General features: G+C 42.9%; 1 protein-coding gene across 2 annotated transcripts in view; it reads left to right on the top strand.

Annotated features, from left to right (window-relative positions):
- Positions 1-16,995, top strand: part of rxraa (retinoid X receptor, alpha a) — a 363,104-nt gene that overhangs the window by 231,512 nt on the left and 114,597 nt on the right. The window lies entirely within an intron of this gene.

Consider the following 16,995-nt stretch of genomic DNA (forward strand, 5'->3'; position numbering starts at 1 on the left):
GTCCAGAGTTTCCACAAAAAATTTGAAATGTGGACTCGTCAGGACCACAGAACACTTTTCCACTTTGCATCAGTCCATCTTAGATGAGCTCGTGGCCCAGCGAAGCCGGCGGCGTTTCTGGGTGTTGTTGATAAATGGCTTTCACTTTGCATAGTAGGGTTTGAACTTGTACTTACAGATGTAGCGACAAACTGTAGTTACTGACAGTGGGTTTCTGAAGTGTTCCTGAGCCCATGTGGTGATATCCTTTACACAAATGTCGCTTTTTGATGCAGTACCACCTGAGGGATCGAAGGTCCATAATATCATTGCTTACGTGCAGGGTTTTCTACAGATTTTTTTTTTAAGTGTTCCTGTGCCCGTGTGGTGATATCCTTTACACACTGATGTCAGATTCTCTGAACCTTTTGATGCTATTACGGACCGTAGATGTTATTACGGACCGTATATGCTATTACGGACCGTAGATGGTGAAATCCGGATGGTTCTTTTACTCTTTGGTCCGGAGGACACGACGTCCAGAGTTTCCACAAAAAAATTTGGAATGTGGACTCGTCAGACCACAGAACACTTTCCCACTTTGCATCAGTCCATCTCAGATGAGCTCGGGCCCAGCGAAGCATTTCTGGGTGTTGTTGATAAATGGCTTTGGCTTTGCATAGTAGAGTTTCAACTTGCACGTACAGATGTAGCGACCAACTGTAGTTACTGACAGTGGGTTTCTGAAGTGTTCCTGAGCCCATGTGGTGATATCCTTTACACAAATGTCGCTTTTTGATGCAGTACCACCTGAGGGATCGAAGGTCCATAATATCATTGCTTACGTGCAGGGATTTCTACAGATTTTTTTAACCTTTTGATGATATTACGGACTGTAGATGGTGAAATCCCTAAATTCCTCGCAATAGCTCGTGTTGTTCTTAAACTGTTGGATAATTCGCTCACGCATTTGTTGACAAAGTGGTGACCCTCGCCCCATCCTTGTTTGTGAATCTACTTTTACACCCAATCATGGCACCTACCTGTTCCCAATTAGCCCGTTCACCTGTGGGATGTTCCAAATAAGTGTTTGATGAGCATTCCTCAACTTTCTCAGTCTTTTTTGCCACTTGTGCCAGCTTTTTTGAAACATGTTGCAGGCATCAAATTCCAAATGAGCTGATATTTGCTACAGTATAACAAAGTGTGGAATCTGCCTTCCAGTGGGTCCTCCTGACCACCAAGCATCTCCAAGCGAGCCCGTTTCATGGTTTAAAATACAGTTTTATTTTGTGTATCAAGTCTCTTCTTCCGCTCTCGCTCTGGCTCGTGCTCTCCCTCCGGCTCCAACCACGTCTATCCTCCCGGTTGCTGCTTATACAGGGCGACAGGTGATTAGATAACAAGGCCCAGGTGGGCCATCTATGCACCTGTCGCTGACTTCGAGGCCGGTCCTGGCACAGCCCGCCGCGCTGCAGGCCTGCAGGCCACGCCCCCCTCCACACAAAGTTTTCCAGCTTGAACGTTAAATATCTTGTCTTTGCAGTCTATTCAATTGAATATAAGTTGAAAGGGATTTGCAAATCATTGTATTCTGTTTTTATTTACCATTGACACAACGTGCCAAAATGGTAAATGGGTTATACTTTTCTACCTTCAAGGTACTCAAAGCGCTTTGACACTATTTTCACATTCACCCATTCACACACACATTCACACACTGACAGGTTTTGGGGTTTGAATGTTGTAAAAAGATGGAATAAAGGCAGCGCGATACGAAGACTGCTTTTTAAATACAAACCCTGTTTCCATATGAGTTGGGAAATTGTGTTAGATGTAAATATAAACGGAATACAATGATTTGCAAATCATTTTCAACCCATATTCAGGTGAATATGCTACAAAAACAACATATTTGATGTTCAAACTCATAAACTTTTTTTTTTGTTGCAAATAATCATTAACTTTAGAATTTGATGCCAACAACACGTGACAAAAAAGTTGGGAAAGGTGGCAATAAATACTGATAAAGTTGAGGAATGCTCATCAAACACTTATTTGGAACATCCTACAGGTGTGCAGGCTAATTGGGAAGAGGTGGGTGCCATGATTGGGTATAAAAGTAGATTCCATGAAATGCTCAGTCTTTCACAAGAAAGGATGGGGCGAGGTACACCCCTTTGTCAACAAATGCGTGAGCAAATTGTTGAACAGTTTAAGAAAAACCTTTCTCAACCAGCTATTGCAAGGAATTTAAGGATTTCACCATCTACGGTCCGCAATATCATCAAAGGGTTCAGAGAATCTGGAGAAATCACTGCACGTAAGCAGCTAAGCCCGTGACCTTCGATCCCTCAGGCTGTACTGCATCAACAAGCGACATCAGTGTGTAAAGGATATCACCACATGGGCTCAGGAACACTTCAGAAACCCACTGTCAGTAACTACAGTTGGTCGCTACATCTGTAAGTGCAAGTTAAAACTCTCCTATGCAAGGCGAAAACCGTTTATCAACAACACCCAGAAACGCCGTCGGCTTTGCTGGGCCTGAGCTCATCTAAGATGGATTGATACAAAGTGGTCTGACGAGTCCACATTTCCAATTGTTTTTGGAAACTGTGGACGTCGTGTCCTCCGGACCAAAGAGGAAAAGAACCTTCCGGATTGTTCTAGGCGCAATGTTGAAAAGCCAGCATCTGTGATGGTATGGGGGTGTATTTGTGCCCAAGACATGGGTAACTTACACATCTGTGAAGGCGCCATTAATGCTGAAAGGTACATACAGGTTTTGGAGCAACATATGTTGCCATCCAAACAACGTTACCATGGACGCCCCTGCTTATTTCAGCAAGACAATGTCAAGCCACGTGTTACAACAGCGTGGCTTCATAGTAAAAGAGTGCGGGTACTAGACTGGCCTGCCTGTAGTCCAGACCTGTCTCCCATTGAAAATGTGTGGCGCAGTATGAAGCCAAAAATACCACAACGGAGACCCCCGGACTGTTGAACAACTTAAGCTGTACATCAAGCAAGAATGGGAAATAATTCCACCTGAGAAGCTTCAAAAATGTGTCTCCTCAGTTCCCAAACGTTTACTGAGTGTTGTTTAAAGGAAAGGCCATGTAACACAGTGGTGAACATGCCCTTTCCCAACTACTTTGGCACGTGTTGCAGCCATGAAATTCTAAGTTAATTATTATTTGCAAAAAAAAAATCAAGTTTATGAGTTTGAACATCAAATATGTTGTCTTTGTAGTGCATTCAACTGAATATGGGTTGAAAATGATTTGCAAATCATTGTATTCCGTTTATATTTACATTTTACACAATTTCCCAACTCATATGGAAACAGGGTTTGTAGTAGTATTAGTAGTTGCTGATCAGCCAATCTGACTCATGGATGATCGGTATAAAAACACGATTGGAGCAGCCCCGAGTATTTACTGTCAACCTCACAAAGACGTTTTTTTTTTTCTGCAAAATATTCAAATGTATACATTAAAAGCACAGCCGCCCTATTAAGTTATCACGTCTTCTCAAATTGCGTTCACGCGTGTCAGAAGTGCAAATTGCGGCGGCACACTGTGACATGAACACAATTCTCCTAAGCCGGGGCCCCAGCAGACACAGGCTCCGCTTTGACCCCGTGCCACAGTTAATCAAGCCCTATTCAACTCGGATTCTATAGTATTTTCAGCTCTGTCACTCTTCTTCTTTATCACAGGCAAACTACATTTGTCTCTGTCTCCCACCACATCTTGCCCACTTCTCTATCCCTTCAATCATATCCTCTCTGTGGTCATCCTTTTCTGGCTCGCTTTTGCATCATTTTCCTCTCCTCCTTTTCTGTCATTTCTGTTCATCAATGTGCCTTCCCAGTTTCTTTGGAATTTAAAAAAAAAAGCACACACATATAATTAAGACATCAAAGTCTGCAGTGGCCCAGTTTTCCGCCTTGAGCCATATCTAAAATTGAAATGCTGTCACTGCCTCTTTTTTTTTTTTCCCGTGGTTACTAACAATTGTGCAACGTGAAACTATTTGGACCGGACTATACGCACAATTGAATAGCTTATCTCCACGAAAACTAGTCCACATGTGACTGACTTAAGTCTGGATTAGGGTTAATTGTACAAGATCTGTTTGATCCGGGCTAATGTGCCATTTTCCCTAAATAGTCATTAGTACATGTGGAAATAATCAATGTATGTACAAACCCCGTTTCCATATGAGTTGGGAAATTGTGTTAGATGTAAATATAAACGGAATACAATGATTTGCAAATCATTTTCAACCCATATTCAGTTGAATATGCTAAAAGGACAACATATTTGATGTTCAAACTCATAAACTTTATTTTTTTTTTGCAAATAATCATTAACTTTAGAATTTGATGCCAGCAACACGTGACAAAGAAGTTGGGAAAAGGTGGCAATAAATACTGATAAAGTTGAGGAATGCTCATCAAACACTTATTTGGAACATCCCACAGGTGTGCAGGCAAATTGGGAACAGGTGGGTGCCATGATTGGGTATAAAAGTAGATTCCATGAAATGCTCAGTCGTTCACAAACAAGGATGGGGCGAGGGTCACCGCTTTGTCAACAAATGCGTGAGCAAATTTTTGAACAGTTTAAGAACATTTCTAAACCAGCTATTGCAAGGAATTTAGGGATTTCACCATCTACAGTCTGTAATATCATCAAAGGGATTCAGAGAATCTGGAGAAATCACTGCACGTAAGCAGCTAAGCCCGTGACCTTCGATCCCTCAGACTGTACTGCATCAACATTTGACATCAGTGTGTAAAGGATATCACCACATGGGCTCAGGAACACTTCAGAAACCCACTGTCAGTAACTACAGTCGGTCGCTACATCTGTAAGTGCGAGTTAAAACTCTACTACGCAAAGCGAAAGCCATTTATCAACAACACCCAGAAACCCAGAAATCTTCTAAGATGGACTGATGCAAAGTGGAAACGTGTTCTGTGGTCTGACGAGTCCACATTTCAAATTGTTTTTGGAAACTGGGACTTGGATAATAAACACAACTTGCTTTTCATTTACACCAAACATGGATTTCACAATTTACGGTCGGTATTATCATCAAAAAGATCAGAGAATCTGGAGAAATCACTGCACGTAAGCGATGATATTACGGACCTTCGATCCCTCAGGCGGTACTGCATCAAAAAGCCACATTAGTGTGTGAAGGATATCACCACATGGGCTCAGGAACACTTCAGAAACCCACTGTCAGTAACTACAGTCGGTCGCTACATCTGTAAGTGCGAGTTAAAACTCTACTACGCAAAGCGAAAGCCATTTATCAACAACACCCAGAAACCCAGAAATCTTCTAAGATGGACTGATGCAAAGTGGAAACGTGTTCTGTGGTCTGACGAGTCCACATTTCAAATTGTTTTTGGAAACTGTGACTTGGATAATAAACACAACTTGCTTTTCATTTACACCAAGCATGGATTTCACAAATTATGGTCGATAATATCATCAAAAGGATCAGAGAATCTGGAGAAATCACTGCACGTAAGCGATGATATTATGGACCTTCGATCGCTCAGGCGGTACTGCATCAAAAAGCAACATCAGTGTGTAAAAGATATCACCACATGGGCTCAGGAACACTTCAGAAAACCGCTGTCAGTAACTACAGTTGGTCGCTACATCTGTAAGTGCAAGTTAAAACTCTCCTATGCAAGGCAAAAAAACGTTTATCAACAACACCCAGGAACGCCGCCGGCTTCGCTGGGCCCCCGAGCTCATTTAAGATGGACTGATGCAAAGTGGAAAAGTGTTCTGTGGTCTGACGAGTCCACATTTCAAATTGTTTTGTGGGGCGAGTGTCACCACTTTGTGAACAAACGACTAAGCAAATTGTTTAAGAACAATATTTGTCAACCGACTATTGCAAGGAATTTAGGGATTTCACCATCTACGGTCCGTAATATCATCAAAAGGTTCAGGGAATCTGGAAAAAAATCACTGCACGTAAGCGGCAAGGCTGAAAACCAACGTTGGATGCCCGTGACCTTCCATCCCTCAGGCGGTACTGCATCAAAAAGCCACATTTGTGTAAAGGATATCACCACATGGGCTCAGGAACACTTCAGAAACCCACTGTCAGTAACTACAGTTGGTCGCTACATCTGTACGTGCAAGTTGAAACTCTACTATGCAAAGCCAAAGCCATTTATCAACAACACCCAGAAATGCTTCGCTGGGCCCGAGCTCATCTAAGATGGACTGATGCAAAGTGGGAAAGTGTTCTGTGGTCTGACGAGTCCACATTCCAAATTTTTTTGTGGAAACTCTGGACGTCGTGTCCTCCGGACCAAAGAGGAAAAGAACCATCCGGATATCACCATCTACGGTCCGTAATGTCATCAAAAGGTTCAGAGAATCTGGAGAAATCACTGCACATAAAATGATATTACGAACCTTCGATCCCTCAGGCGATACTGTATCAAAAAGCGACATCGGTGTGTAAAGGATATCACCACATGGTCTCAGGGACAATTCAGAAAACCACTGTCAGTAACTACAGTTTGTCGCTACATCTGTTAGTGCAAGTTAAAACTCTACTTCGCAAAGTGAAAGCCATTTATCAACAACACCCAGAAACGCCGCCGGCTTCGCTGGAACCAAGCTCCTCTAAGATGGACTGATGCAAAGTGGAAAAGTGCCATCCGGATTTCACCATCTACGGTCCATAATACCATCTACGGTCACTGCACGTAAGCAATGATATTACAGACCTTCGATCCCTCAGGCGGTACTGCATAAAAAAAACGGCATCGGTGTGTAAAGGATATTACCACATGGGCTCAGGGACACTTCGAAAAACCACTGTCAGTAACTACAGTCGGTCGCTACATCTGTAAGTGCAAGTTAAAACTCTACTATGCAATGCGAAAGCCATTTATCAACAACACCCAGAAACGCCGCCGGCTTCGCTGGAACCAAGCTCATCTAAGATGGACTGATGCAAAGTGGAAAAGTGTTCTGTGGTCTGACGAGTCCACATTTCGATTTTTTTTTTGTGGAAACTCTGGACGTCGTGTCCTCCGGACCGAAGATGAAAAGAGCCATCCGGATTGTTCTCGGCGCAAAGTTGAAAAGCCAGCATCTGTGATGGTATGGGGGTGTATTAGTGCCCAAGGCATGGGTAACTTACACATCTGTGAAGGCACCATTAATGCTTAATACAGGTTTTGGAGCAACATATGTTGCCATCCAAGCAACGTTACCATGGACGCCCCTGCTTATTTCATCAAATTCTGTAAAACATCATCCATGCAACATTTTGACCAAAGAACCACCATTACATGTTATGTAGACCACAAGATAGTGTTTTCAATTTAGAAAAACAAATTATAATATGACCTCTTTAATGCGCCTTATAATCCGGTGCGCCCTATGGTCCGGTAAATACGGTGCTTTATCATTGTGGATTTTTTTAAAACAAAGACGTCCGATGACATTTAAAAGAGCCGTACAGTAAATTAAATGTAATGAGCTTTAACTAAGCGTCCTCTCCTGCAAAGACGGGCAGTAATGACAACATGATGAAAGCAGGGGAAAGACTCCATTATGACTTCAATCTCCTGTTGTCTCGAAGCCCAAACCACATGTTGGGAGAGAAGGACGCTGTCTTTTATCAGCAGCCAGTTCTTACATCATCTAGCCATTTTGTCCCTCACGGAGTCACGTGGCGGGGGGCTGGAGCCTATCCCAGCTGCACTCGGGCGCAAGGCAGGGGTACACCCTGGACAGGTGTCCACCTCATGGCGGGGCCAACACAAATACCCAACATTCACTCTCGCATTCACACAATGCAAATAAAATTGTACAAAACCCAAAACTAGTTCTGTGTATAGGCGCCTCTCGCTTGGAACAAAAATGTACAATTTGTGTTTCTCACTGTTGTGACACGTGCGGAATGTGGCTTGGCATTGTCTTGCTGAAATAAGCAGGGGCGTCCATGGTAACGTTGCTTGGATGGCAACATATGTTGCTCCAAAACCTGTATGTACCTTTCAGCATTAATGGCGCCTTCACAGATGTGTAAGTTACCCATGTCTTGGGCACTAATACACCCCCATACCATCACAGATGCTGGGTGTTGTTGATAAATGGCTTTCGCTTTTGCATAGTTGAGTTTTAACTTGCATTTACAGATGTAGCGACGAACTGTAGTTACTGACAGTGGGTTTCTGAGGTGTTCCTGAGCACATGTAAATGATAAATGGGTGATACTTGTATAGCACTTTTCTACCTTCAAGGGTACACCCTGGACAAGTGTCCACCTCATGGCGGGGCCAACACAAATACCCAACATTCACTCTCGCATTCACACAATGCAAATAAAATTGTACAAAACCCAAAACTAGTTCTGTGTGTAGGCGCCTCTCGCTTGGAGACAAAAATGTACAATTTGTGTTTCTCACTGTTGTGACACGTGCAGAATGTGGCTTGGCATTGTCTTGCTGAAATAAGCAGGGGCGTCCATGAAAAAGATGTTGCTTGGGTGGCAACATATGTTGCTCCAAAACCTGTTTGTACCTTTCAGCATTAATGGTGCCTTCACAGATGTGTAAGTTACCCATGCCTTGGGCACTAATACACCCCCATACCATCACACATGCCGGGTTTTCAACTTTGCGCCTATAACAATCTGGATGGTTCTTTTCCTCTTTGGTCTGGAGGACACGACGTCCAGAGTTTCCACAAAAAATGTGAAATGCGTACTCGTCATACCTCAGAACACTTTTCCACTTTGCATCAGTCCATATTAAATGAGCTCGGGCCCCAGCGAAGCCGGCGGCGTTCCTGGGTGTTGTTGATAAACGGTTTTTGCCTTGCATAGGAGAGTATTAACTTGCACTTACAGATGTAGCGACCAACTGTAGTTACTGACAGTGGTTCTCTGAAGTGTTCCTGAGCCCATGTGGTGATATCCTTTACACAAATGTCCCTTTTTGATGCAGTACCGCCTGAGGGATCGAAGGTCACGGGCATTGCCGCTTACGTGCAGTGATTTCTCCAGATTCTCTGATCCTTTTGATGATATTACGGACCGTAGATGGTGAAATCCTTAAATTCCTTGCAACAATTGGTTGAGAAATATTGTTCTTAAACAATTTGCTTAGTCATTTGTTGACAAAGTGGTGACCCTCGCCCCATCCTTGTTTGTGAATGACTGAGCATTTCATGGAAGTTTCTTTTACACCCAATTACGGCACCCACCGGTTGTCATGATCCTTGACCCGGATCATGTTTTGTTATGTTCTGTTAGTTTTGGACTCCCTTAGTTCCTGTTTTGTGCACTATTTTGAGTTTGTTTCAGTTACCATGGTTACTTATTATTTTCACCTGCCTCTGATTGGTGTTCAGGACGCTCACCTGTTTTCCGAGCACTAATCAGAGGCAGTCGGCCTGGCTTCATTGTTTGCTTCATGCTACGTTTACGTGAGTATTCCTTGTCTCTAGTCTATGCTAAGTGTTAGCCTTAGCGTCCAGTGCGATCATCACGTTTTTTCCCCTGACTTGTTTTCCGTTTTTGGTACTTGTTTGATTTCGACAAAAAAAGCATGTTCCTACCTGCACGTCCTGTCCGGAGTTGTCCGTCTGCATCCCGGGGGAACGAACTAAGCTCTGTAATATCATCAAAAGGTTCAGAGAATCTGGAGAAATCACTGCAAGGCCGAAAACCAACATTCGATCCCTCAGGCAGTACTGCATCAAAAAAGCCACATTAGTGTGTGAAAGATGTCACCACATGGGCTCAGGAACACTTCAGAAAACCACTGTCAGTAACTACAGTTTGTCGCTACATCTGTAAGTGCGAGTTAAAACTCTACTACGCAAAGCGAAAGCCATTTATCAACAACACCCAGAAACCCAGAAATCTTCTAAGATGGACTGATGCAAAGTGGAAACGTGTTCTGTGGTCTGACGAGTCCACATTTCAAATTGTTTTTGGAAACTGTGACTTGGATAATAAACACAACTTGCTTTTCATTTACACCAAGCCTGGATTTCACAATTTACAGTCGGTATTATCATCAAAAGGATCAGAGAATCTGGAGAAATCACTGCACGTAAGCGATGATATTACGGACCTTCGATCGCTCAGGCGGTACTGCATCAAAAAGCCACATTAGTGTGTGAAGGATATCACCACATGGGCTCAGGAACACTTCAGAAAACCACTGTCAGTAACTACAGTTGGTCGCTACATCTGTAAGTGCGAGTTAAAACTCTACTACGCAAAGCGAAAGCCATTTATCAACAACACCCAGAAACCCAGAAATCTTCTAAGATGGACTGATGCAAAGTGGAAACGTGTTCTGTGGTCTGACGAGTCCACATTTCAAATTGTTTTTGGAAACTGTGACGGTCGGTAATATCATCAAAAGGATCAGAGAATCTGGAGAAATCACTGCACGTAAGCGATGATATTACGGACCTTTGATCCCTCAGGCGGTACTGCATCAAAAAGCCACATTAGTGTGTGAAGGATATCACCACATGGGCTCAGGAACACTTCAGAAAACCACTGTCAGTAACTACAGTTTGTCGCTACATCTGTAAGTGCGAGTTAAAACTCTACTACGCAAAGCGAAAGCCATTTATCAACAACACCCAGAAACCTGATGGTATGGGGGTGTATTAGTGCCCAAGGCATGGATAACTTACACATCCGTGAAGGCACCATTAATGCTGAAAGGTACATACAGGTTTTGGAGCAACATATGTTGCCATCCAAGCAATGTTATCATGGACGCCCCTGCTTATTTCACAAAGACAATGCCAAGAGACACTGATTTGATGAAGGTGTACATGTTCCACAAGAAATGGTGCATATGCCTACTGAGTTAACAAATGAGGAGCAGACTACTTTTGGACTGTGATGTTTTGGTTGCGTAGAAACAAAACTTTAAAAAATTAAAAAAAACAAATCAAGACACGGCGACAGACAGAGAGTGAAAGATGGCTCCTAGATCTTCTTGTGTGGGAGTCATAAAGGTCCACTCCTTGTCTTTGAAGGGCCTTGCTGCAGTCACTCTGCATGACATCATGGCTGTGGGGCTTTATTGGGTGCACAAAGGGGGCTCTGTGCGGGCTCCCTGGAGAACTCGTGTCAGTCAACCCTCCAATGGATGGGGGACAAGAGTTTTCACAGCCAGAGCTGTCTCCAGGTAGCAATTAGAAGCTCCAAACCCCCACAAACTAAGTTCTGTGGATCCATTTGTGCTTTTAACCCAAGTTTAGTGCAGCACTTTTTCATACTTTTTAGAGCAAACTTGCATATTTCATAGGTTTTTTGGGGTTGTTTTTTTTCTGCTCCGCTCCTCTTTCCCATGTTTATTTGCTGTTTGCTGTCTGCGAACTCAATACCACTTGGAAGACAACCATGCTGAAAATGTTGCAGGGGATGCTTTGAATCCAGGATGGTTGTGTGAAGATAAGAACACAAACCTTAACCATTAGATGTGTTTTTTAGGAACTGATTAAAATGTGTTTTGCAAAGCTATTTAAAATAGGTTTTGGGTATTTTCTCCTTCATTACACCAACTTTAGATTAGATACAAATTGTGTTGTTTTTTTTGCAGCCTTTTTTATAAGTTTGAGAGAGCAAAAACTGAAAGATATATATATATATATATATATATATATATATATATATATATATATATATATATATATATATATATATATATATATATATGTCTTAATAAGGTTATCCAAAAAATAGTGCTCGATACCGTAGTAGAGCGCAATATATGTATGTGTGGGGAAAAAAATCACAAGACTATTTCATCTCTACAGGCCTGTTTCATGAGGGGGGGTACCCTCAATCATCAGGAGATTTTAATGGGAGCATTCGCATACCATGGTTTATACAGGGCACAGAGTGGGTGGGTACAGGCTGGCGTAGGGGCGTGGTGATTGGCTCATGTGTTACCTAGGAGGTGTTTCCGTCTGTGGCGGCATGCTGTTACAATTTCGCTGCGCTTGTTGAGGGATGACAGGTCTGGACGGTAAATAATAAACAGTTTCTCTTTCAAGCATAGGTTGCATCTTTTATTACCACTATTGTAAGGTGTGCTGGATGCAAGAATTTGCCATGTTATTGAATATTCAACATTATTGTCTTTGAGGTCCCAAATGTGTTTGCTGAGTTCTGTGGTATTTCGCAGGTTTTTGTTCCTGAAAGAAGCCTTGTGATTGTTCCATCTGGTTTTGAATTCTCCCTCGGTTAATCCTACATATGTGTCGGATGTGTTAATGTCCTTGCGTATTACCTTAGATTGGTAGACAACTGATGTTTGTAAGCACCCCCCGTTGAGAGGGCAATCAGGTTTCTTTCGACAGTTACAGCCTTTGTTGGTTTTGGAGTCGCTCTGTCTGGGGGCCGACGGCTCATTTGCAATTGTTTTGTTGTGGTTTGAGATGATTTGTCGTATATTGTTCATGCAGCTGTAGCTCAATTTAATGTTGTTCTTGTTGAATACTTTTCTTAGGGTGTTGTCTTTGGGAAAGTGTTTGTCAATCAGATTGAGGAATTTGTGTCCAATGTTAGTTGAGACGTTTTTGCTGTATGGGGGGTTGTACCAGATGATGTCGTTTCGTTTTCTGTTCTTTTTTGGCTGGTTTCCTGGCGTGGGTTCATAGGTGAGGGTGAAATTGTATCCGCTTTCATCAAGGGCTTTTTGGTACGGGGGGGTTGCTTGGTCAAATTCAGCTTTGCTAGATGACAGCATCGATAGCCTTTTATTGATTCCGGTAGGTATTCTTTTCGTGGTGGTGGGTGGGTGGTTGCTGTCATGGTGCACGTATTGGAGTGTTGTGTTGGGTTTCCACGTATTGGAGTGTTGTGTTGGGTTTCTATATATATATATATATATATATATGTATACAAACCACCCCGTTTCCATATGAGTTGGGAAATTGTGTTAGATGTAAATATAAACGGAATACAATGATTTGGAAATCCTTTTCAACCCATATTCAGTTGAATGCACTACAAAGACAACATATTTGATGTTCAAACTCATAAACTTTTTTTTTTTTTTTTTGCAAATAATAGTTAACTTAGAATTTCATGGCTGCAACAAGTGACAAAGTAGTTGGGAAAGGGCATGTTCACCACTGTGTTACATGGCCTTTCCTTTTAACAACACTCAGTAAACGTTTGGGAACTGAGGAGACACATTTTTTAAGCTTCTCAGGTGGAATTCTTTCCCATTCTTGCTTGATGTACAGCTTAAGTTGTTCAACAGTCCGGGGGTCTCCGTTGTTCTATTTTAGGCTTTGTAATGCGCCACACATTTTCAATGGGAGACAGGTCTGGACTACAGGCAGGCCAGCACTCTTTTACTATGAAGCCACGTTGATGTAACACGTGGCTTGGCATTGTCTTGCTGAAATAAGCAGGGGCGTCCATGGTAACGTTGCTTGGATGGCAACATATGTTGCTCCAAAACCTGTATGTACCTTTCAGCATTAATGGCGCCTTCACAGATGTGTAAGTTACCCATGTCTTGGGCACTAATACACCCCCATACCATCACAGATGCTGGCTTTTCAACTTTGCGCCTATAACAATCCGGATGGTTCTTTTCCTCTTTGGTCCGGAGGACACGACGTCCACACTTTCCAAAAACAATTTGAAATGTGGACTCGTCAGACCACAGAACACTTTTCCACTTTGTATCAGTCCATCTTAGATGAGCTCAGGCCCAGCGAAGCCGACGGCGTTTCTGGGTGTTGTTGATAAACGGTTTTCGCCTTGCATAGGAGAGTTTTAACTTGCACTTACAGATGTAGCGACCAACTGTAGTTACTGACAGTGGGTTTCTGAAGTGTTCCTGAGCCCATGTGGTGATATCCTTTACACACTGATGTCGCTTGTTGATGAAGTACAGCCTGAAGGATCGAAGGTCACAGGCTTAGCTGCTTACGTGCAGTGATTTCTCCAGATTCTCTGAACCCTTTGATGATATTACGGACCGTAGATGGTGAAATCCCTAAATTCCTTGCAATAGCTGGTTGAGAAATGTTGTTCTTAAACTGTTCAAAAATTTGCTCACACATTTGTTGACAAAGCGGTGACCCTCGCCCCATCCTTGTTTGTGAACGACTGAGCATTTCATGGAATCCACTTTTATACCCAATCATGGCACCCACCTGTTCCCAATTAACCTGTTCACCTGTGGGATGTTCTAAATAAGTGTTTGATGAGCATTCCTCAACTTTATCAGTATTTATTGCCACCTTTCCCAACTTCTTTGTCACGTGTTGCTGGCATCAAATTCTAAAGTTAATGATTATTTGCAAAAAAAAAATAAAGTTTATGAGTTTGAACATCAAATATGTTGTCTTTGTAGCATATTCAACTGAATATGGGTTGAAAATGATTTGCAAATCATTGTATTCCGTTTATATTTACATCTAACACAATTTCCCAACTCATATGGAAACGGGTTTGTACATATTAGAGATGCGCGGTTTGCGGGCACAACCGCGGAGTCCGCGGATTATCCGCGGATCGGGCGGATGAAATAAATAAAAAAATAGATTTTATCCGCGGGTCCGGTCGGGTCGGGTCGGGCGGTTGAAATAAAAAAAAAAAAGATTTTAAATAGATTCAGGCGGGTGGCAGTTAAACCAATTCGGAAATATATATACATAGTTAAATGTTGTTACCCACATACGAAAAACGAGCAGGCACCTGCTGCATATGCCACAACAGAAGAAGAAAAAAAAAAGAGATGGACACTTTTACGGAGCGGAGAAGGCCCCCGACGCCTCGCCGGGGTCCGGGACCGAGGCCCCTTCCCCCGAAAGGGCCCCACCGGGAGCCGTAGCTGAGGCGATCCGCGAGAAGGGCCCGACGCACGTCCAGGGTCACCACCGCGCCCACCGCACCGACACCCCGCCTCGTCCGCCTTCGCCGCGGCCGGCGTCACGCGCAGCAGGTAAGCAGCTTACCTGCCCGCCACCCCCGTGGCCGGGGGCTCGTAACAGGGGTCACTCCGCGCGCTCCGCCCGCGCAGCTTACCTGCCCGCCACCCCTGTTGCCGGGGGCGCGTAACAGGGGTCACTCCGCGCGCAGTGCGCTCACGAAAGGGGTGGGGCTCACCCTGGTTGATATAGACAGAAGGACGGTGGCCATGGAAGTCGGAACCCGCTAAGGAGTGTGTAACAACCCACCTGCCGAATCAACTAGCCCTGAAAATGGATGGCGCTGGAGCGTAGGGCCCATACCCGGCCGTCGCCGGCAGCGAGACGCGCTTGGAGGTGCGCTCAGCGCGACTCCCATATGATTGCGCACTGGTGTGCGTCTGGGTCGTGACAGCGTGGCACGCGAATGTCTGTGCTGCATTGGATCAGTCTCCTTTCTTTAACAGGCAAAAGCTTTATAACCTCACTAATGCCTTGCATCGTCTATATTAGATAATAATAAATAATAATGAAATAATTGCCTATCCGCGCATCTCTAGTACATATATATATATATATATATATATATATATATATATATATATATATATATATATATATATATATATATATATATATATATATTGAAACCTGCAGTGTCCATGATAGTCAATACTAATGGATATTACTTACATACTTTTAATATTTTATGTATGCAATGTTTTACACCAATTTATACAGGCGACTAGTTTGCAAAACACTGCAATTTCCGATGCTTATTTGCCTTCCCATCGCTGAAAGGCGTGCTTTCCCTCACATTACATATAATGAATTCCTCTTTAGATTAATGCCAGAAAGGCGCTCTTTGACAGAAGTGCTTGTGAGGAATAATTGTATGTGGTGTTGCCCAGCATGGGGCTAAATTCTAGTAACCGCCGAGCTGTCCAGAAGAATGTCTGCTTCTTCTAAATTATATCCATTGGGAGCGCCAAGAGGATTTTTTTTATTTTTATTTAAACTGGGTGGCAAAATTTATGGAAGCACTTTGCAATAATACAAATGTCCAATTTGTGTATATTCACAAATCAAACATTTATCAGTTATAATAAAGAACAAATGTATAACACAGTTTAGAAAATGTGTCCTCTCTGTGAGACCAATGTACTGAAACACAACATGTTTCGCCATATCTTGCATTTGGTAGGGCGCAGACTTCTAGTATTCCATGTTTGTGGTAAATTAGAATAATCAACAATAATGTAAAACACTCCCAAAACACACAAAAAAAACCCAAGATGTTTTGGTGAATATTACGGTCAAACATATTTTAACACTGTATGTAAAAAGTAATCACACAGTTTAACTTACACAGAAAGCAGAGCAATCTATGTCACTTTTCTCCGTTGTAGCGGTGTAGCGTGCAAGGACGGGAGTGGAAGAAGTGTCAAAAGACGGAGCTAACTGTTTTAATGACATTCAGACTTTACTTCAATCAATAACGGATCAGCATCTCCTCATCCGTGGCTCACTAGTGCAACAACAATGCCGGAACTCTCTAATAACTAATGTCCCTTGGGTGGATAATGTAAACTCACTACACCGGTATGTTTTAGCGCTTCCATGGTGAGTTTACTGACACTTATAAGTAAAACTTTACACTACTTTATATTAGAAATGGCAACAGCGGAGGATGAATGTCCCATAACAAGAAGATAGAGAAAAAGAAGAAGCTTATCGACTATGGTGTTGCCACGAACTACAAAGGCGGACGCGCGGAAATTTTCAGTACTTATATAGATCCCAAATACAGATCAGAAGGTAAGAAAAGTTGCTTTTGTATAATATTGCGAAACAAAACGCCAGATAATATGTCTTACCTTATACACACACCATAATAATACTCGCATACTTGCCAACCCTCCCGAATTTTCCGGGAGACTCCTGAATTTTAGTGCCTCTCCTGAAAATCTCCCGGGACAACCATTCTCCCGAATATTTCCCGATTTCCAGCCGGACATAAGGCACGCCCCCTCCAGGTCCGTGC

Source organism: Nerophis lumbriciformis, linkage group LG20 (genome assembly GCF_033978685.3).
Source record: "Nerophis lumbriciformis linkage group LG20, RoL_Nlum_v2.1, whole genome shotgun sequence".
In the NCBI taxonomy this organism is placed as follows: Eukaryota; Metazoa; Chordata; class Actinopteri; order Syngnathiformes; family Syngnathidae; genus Nerophis; species Nerophis lumbriciformis.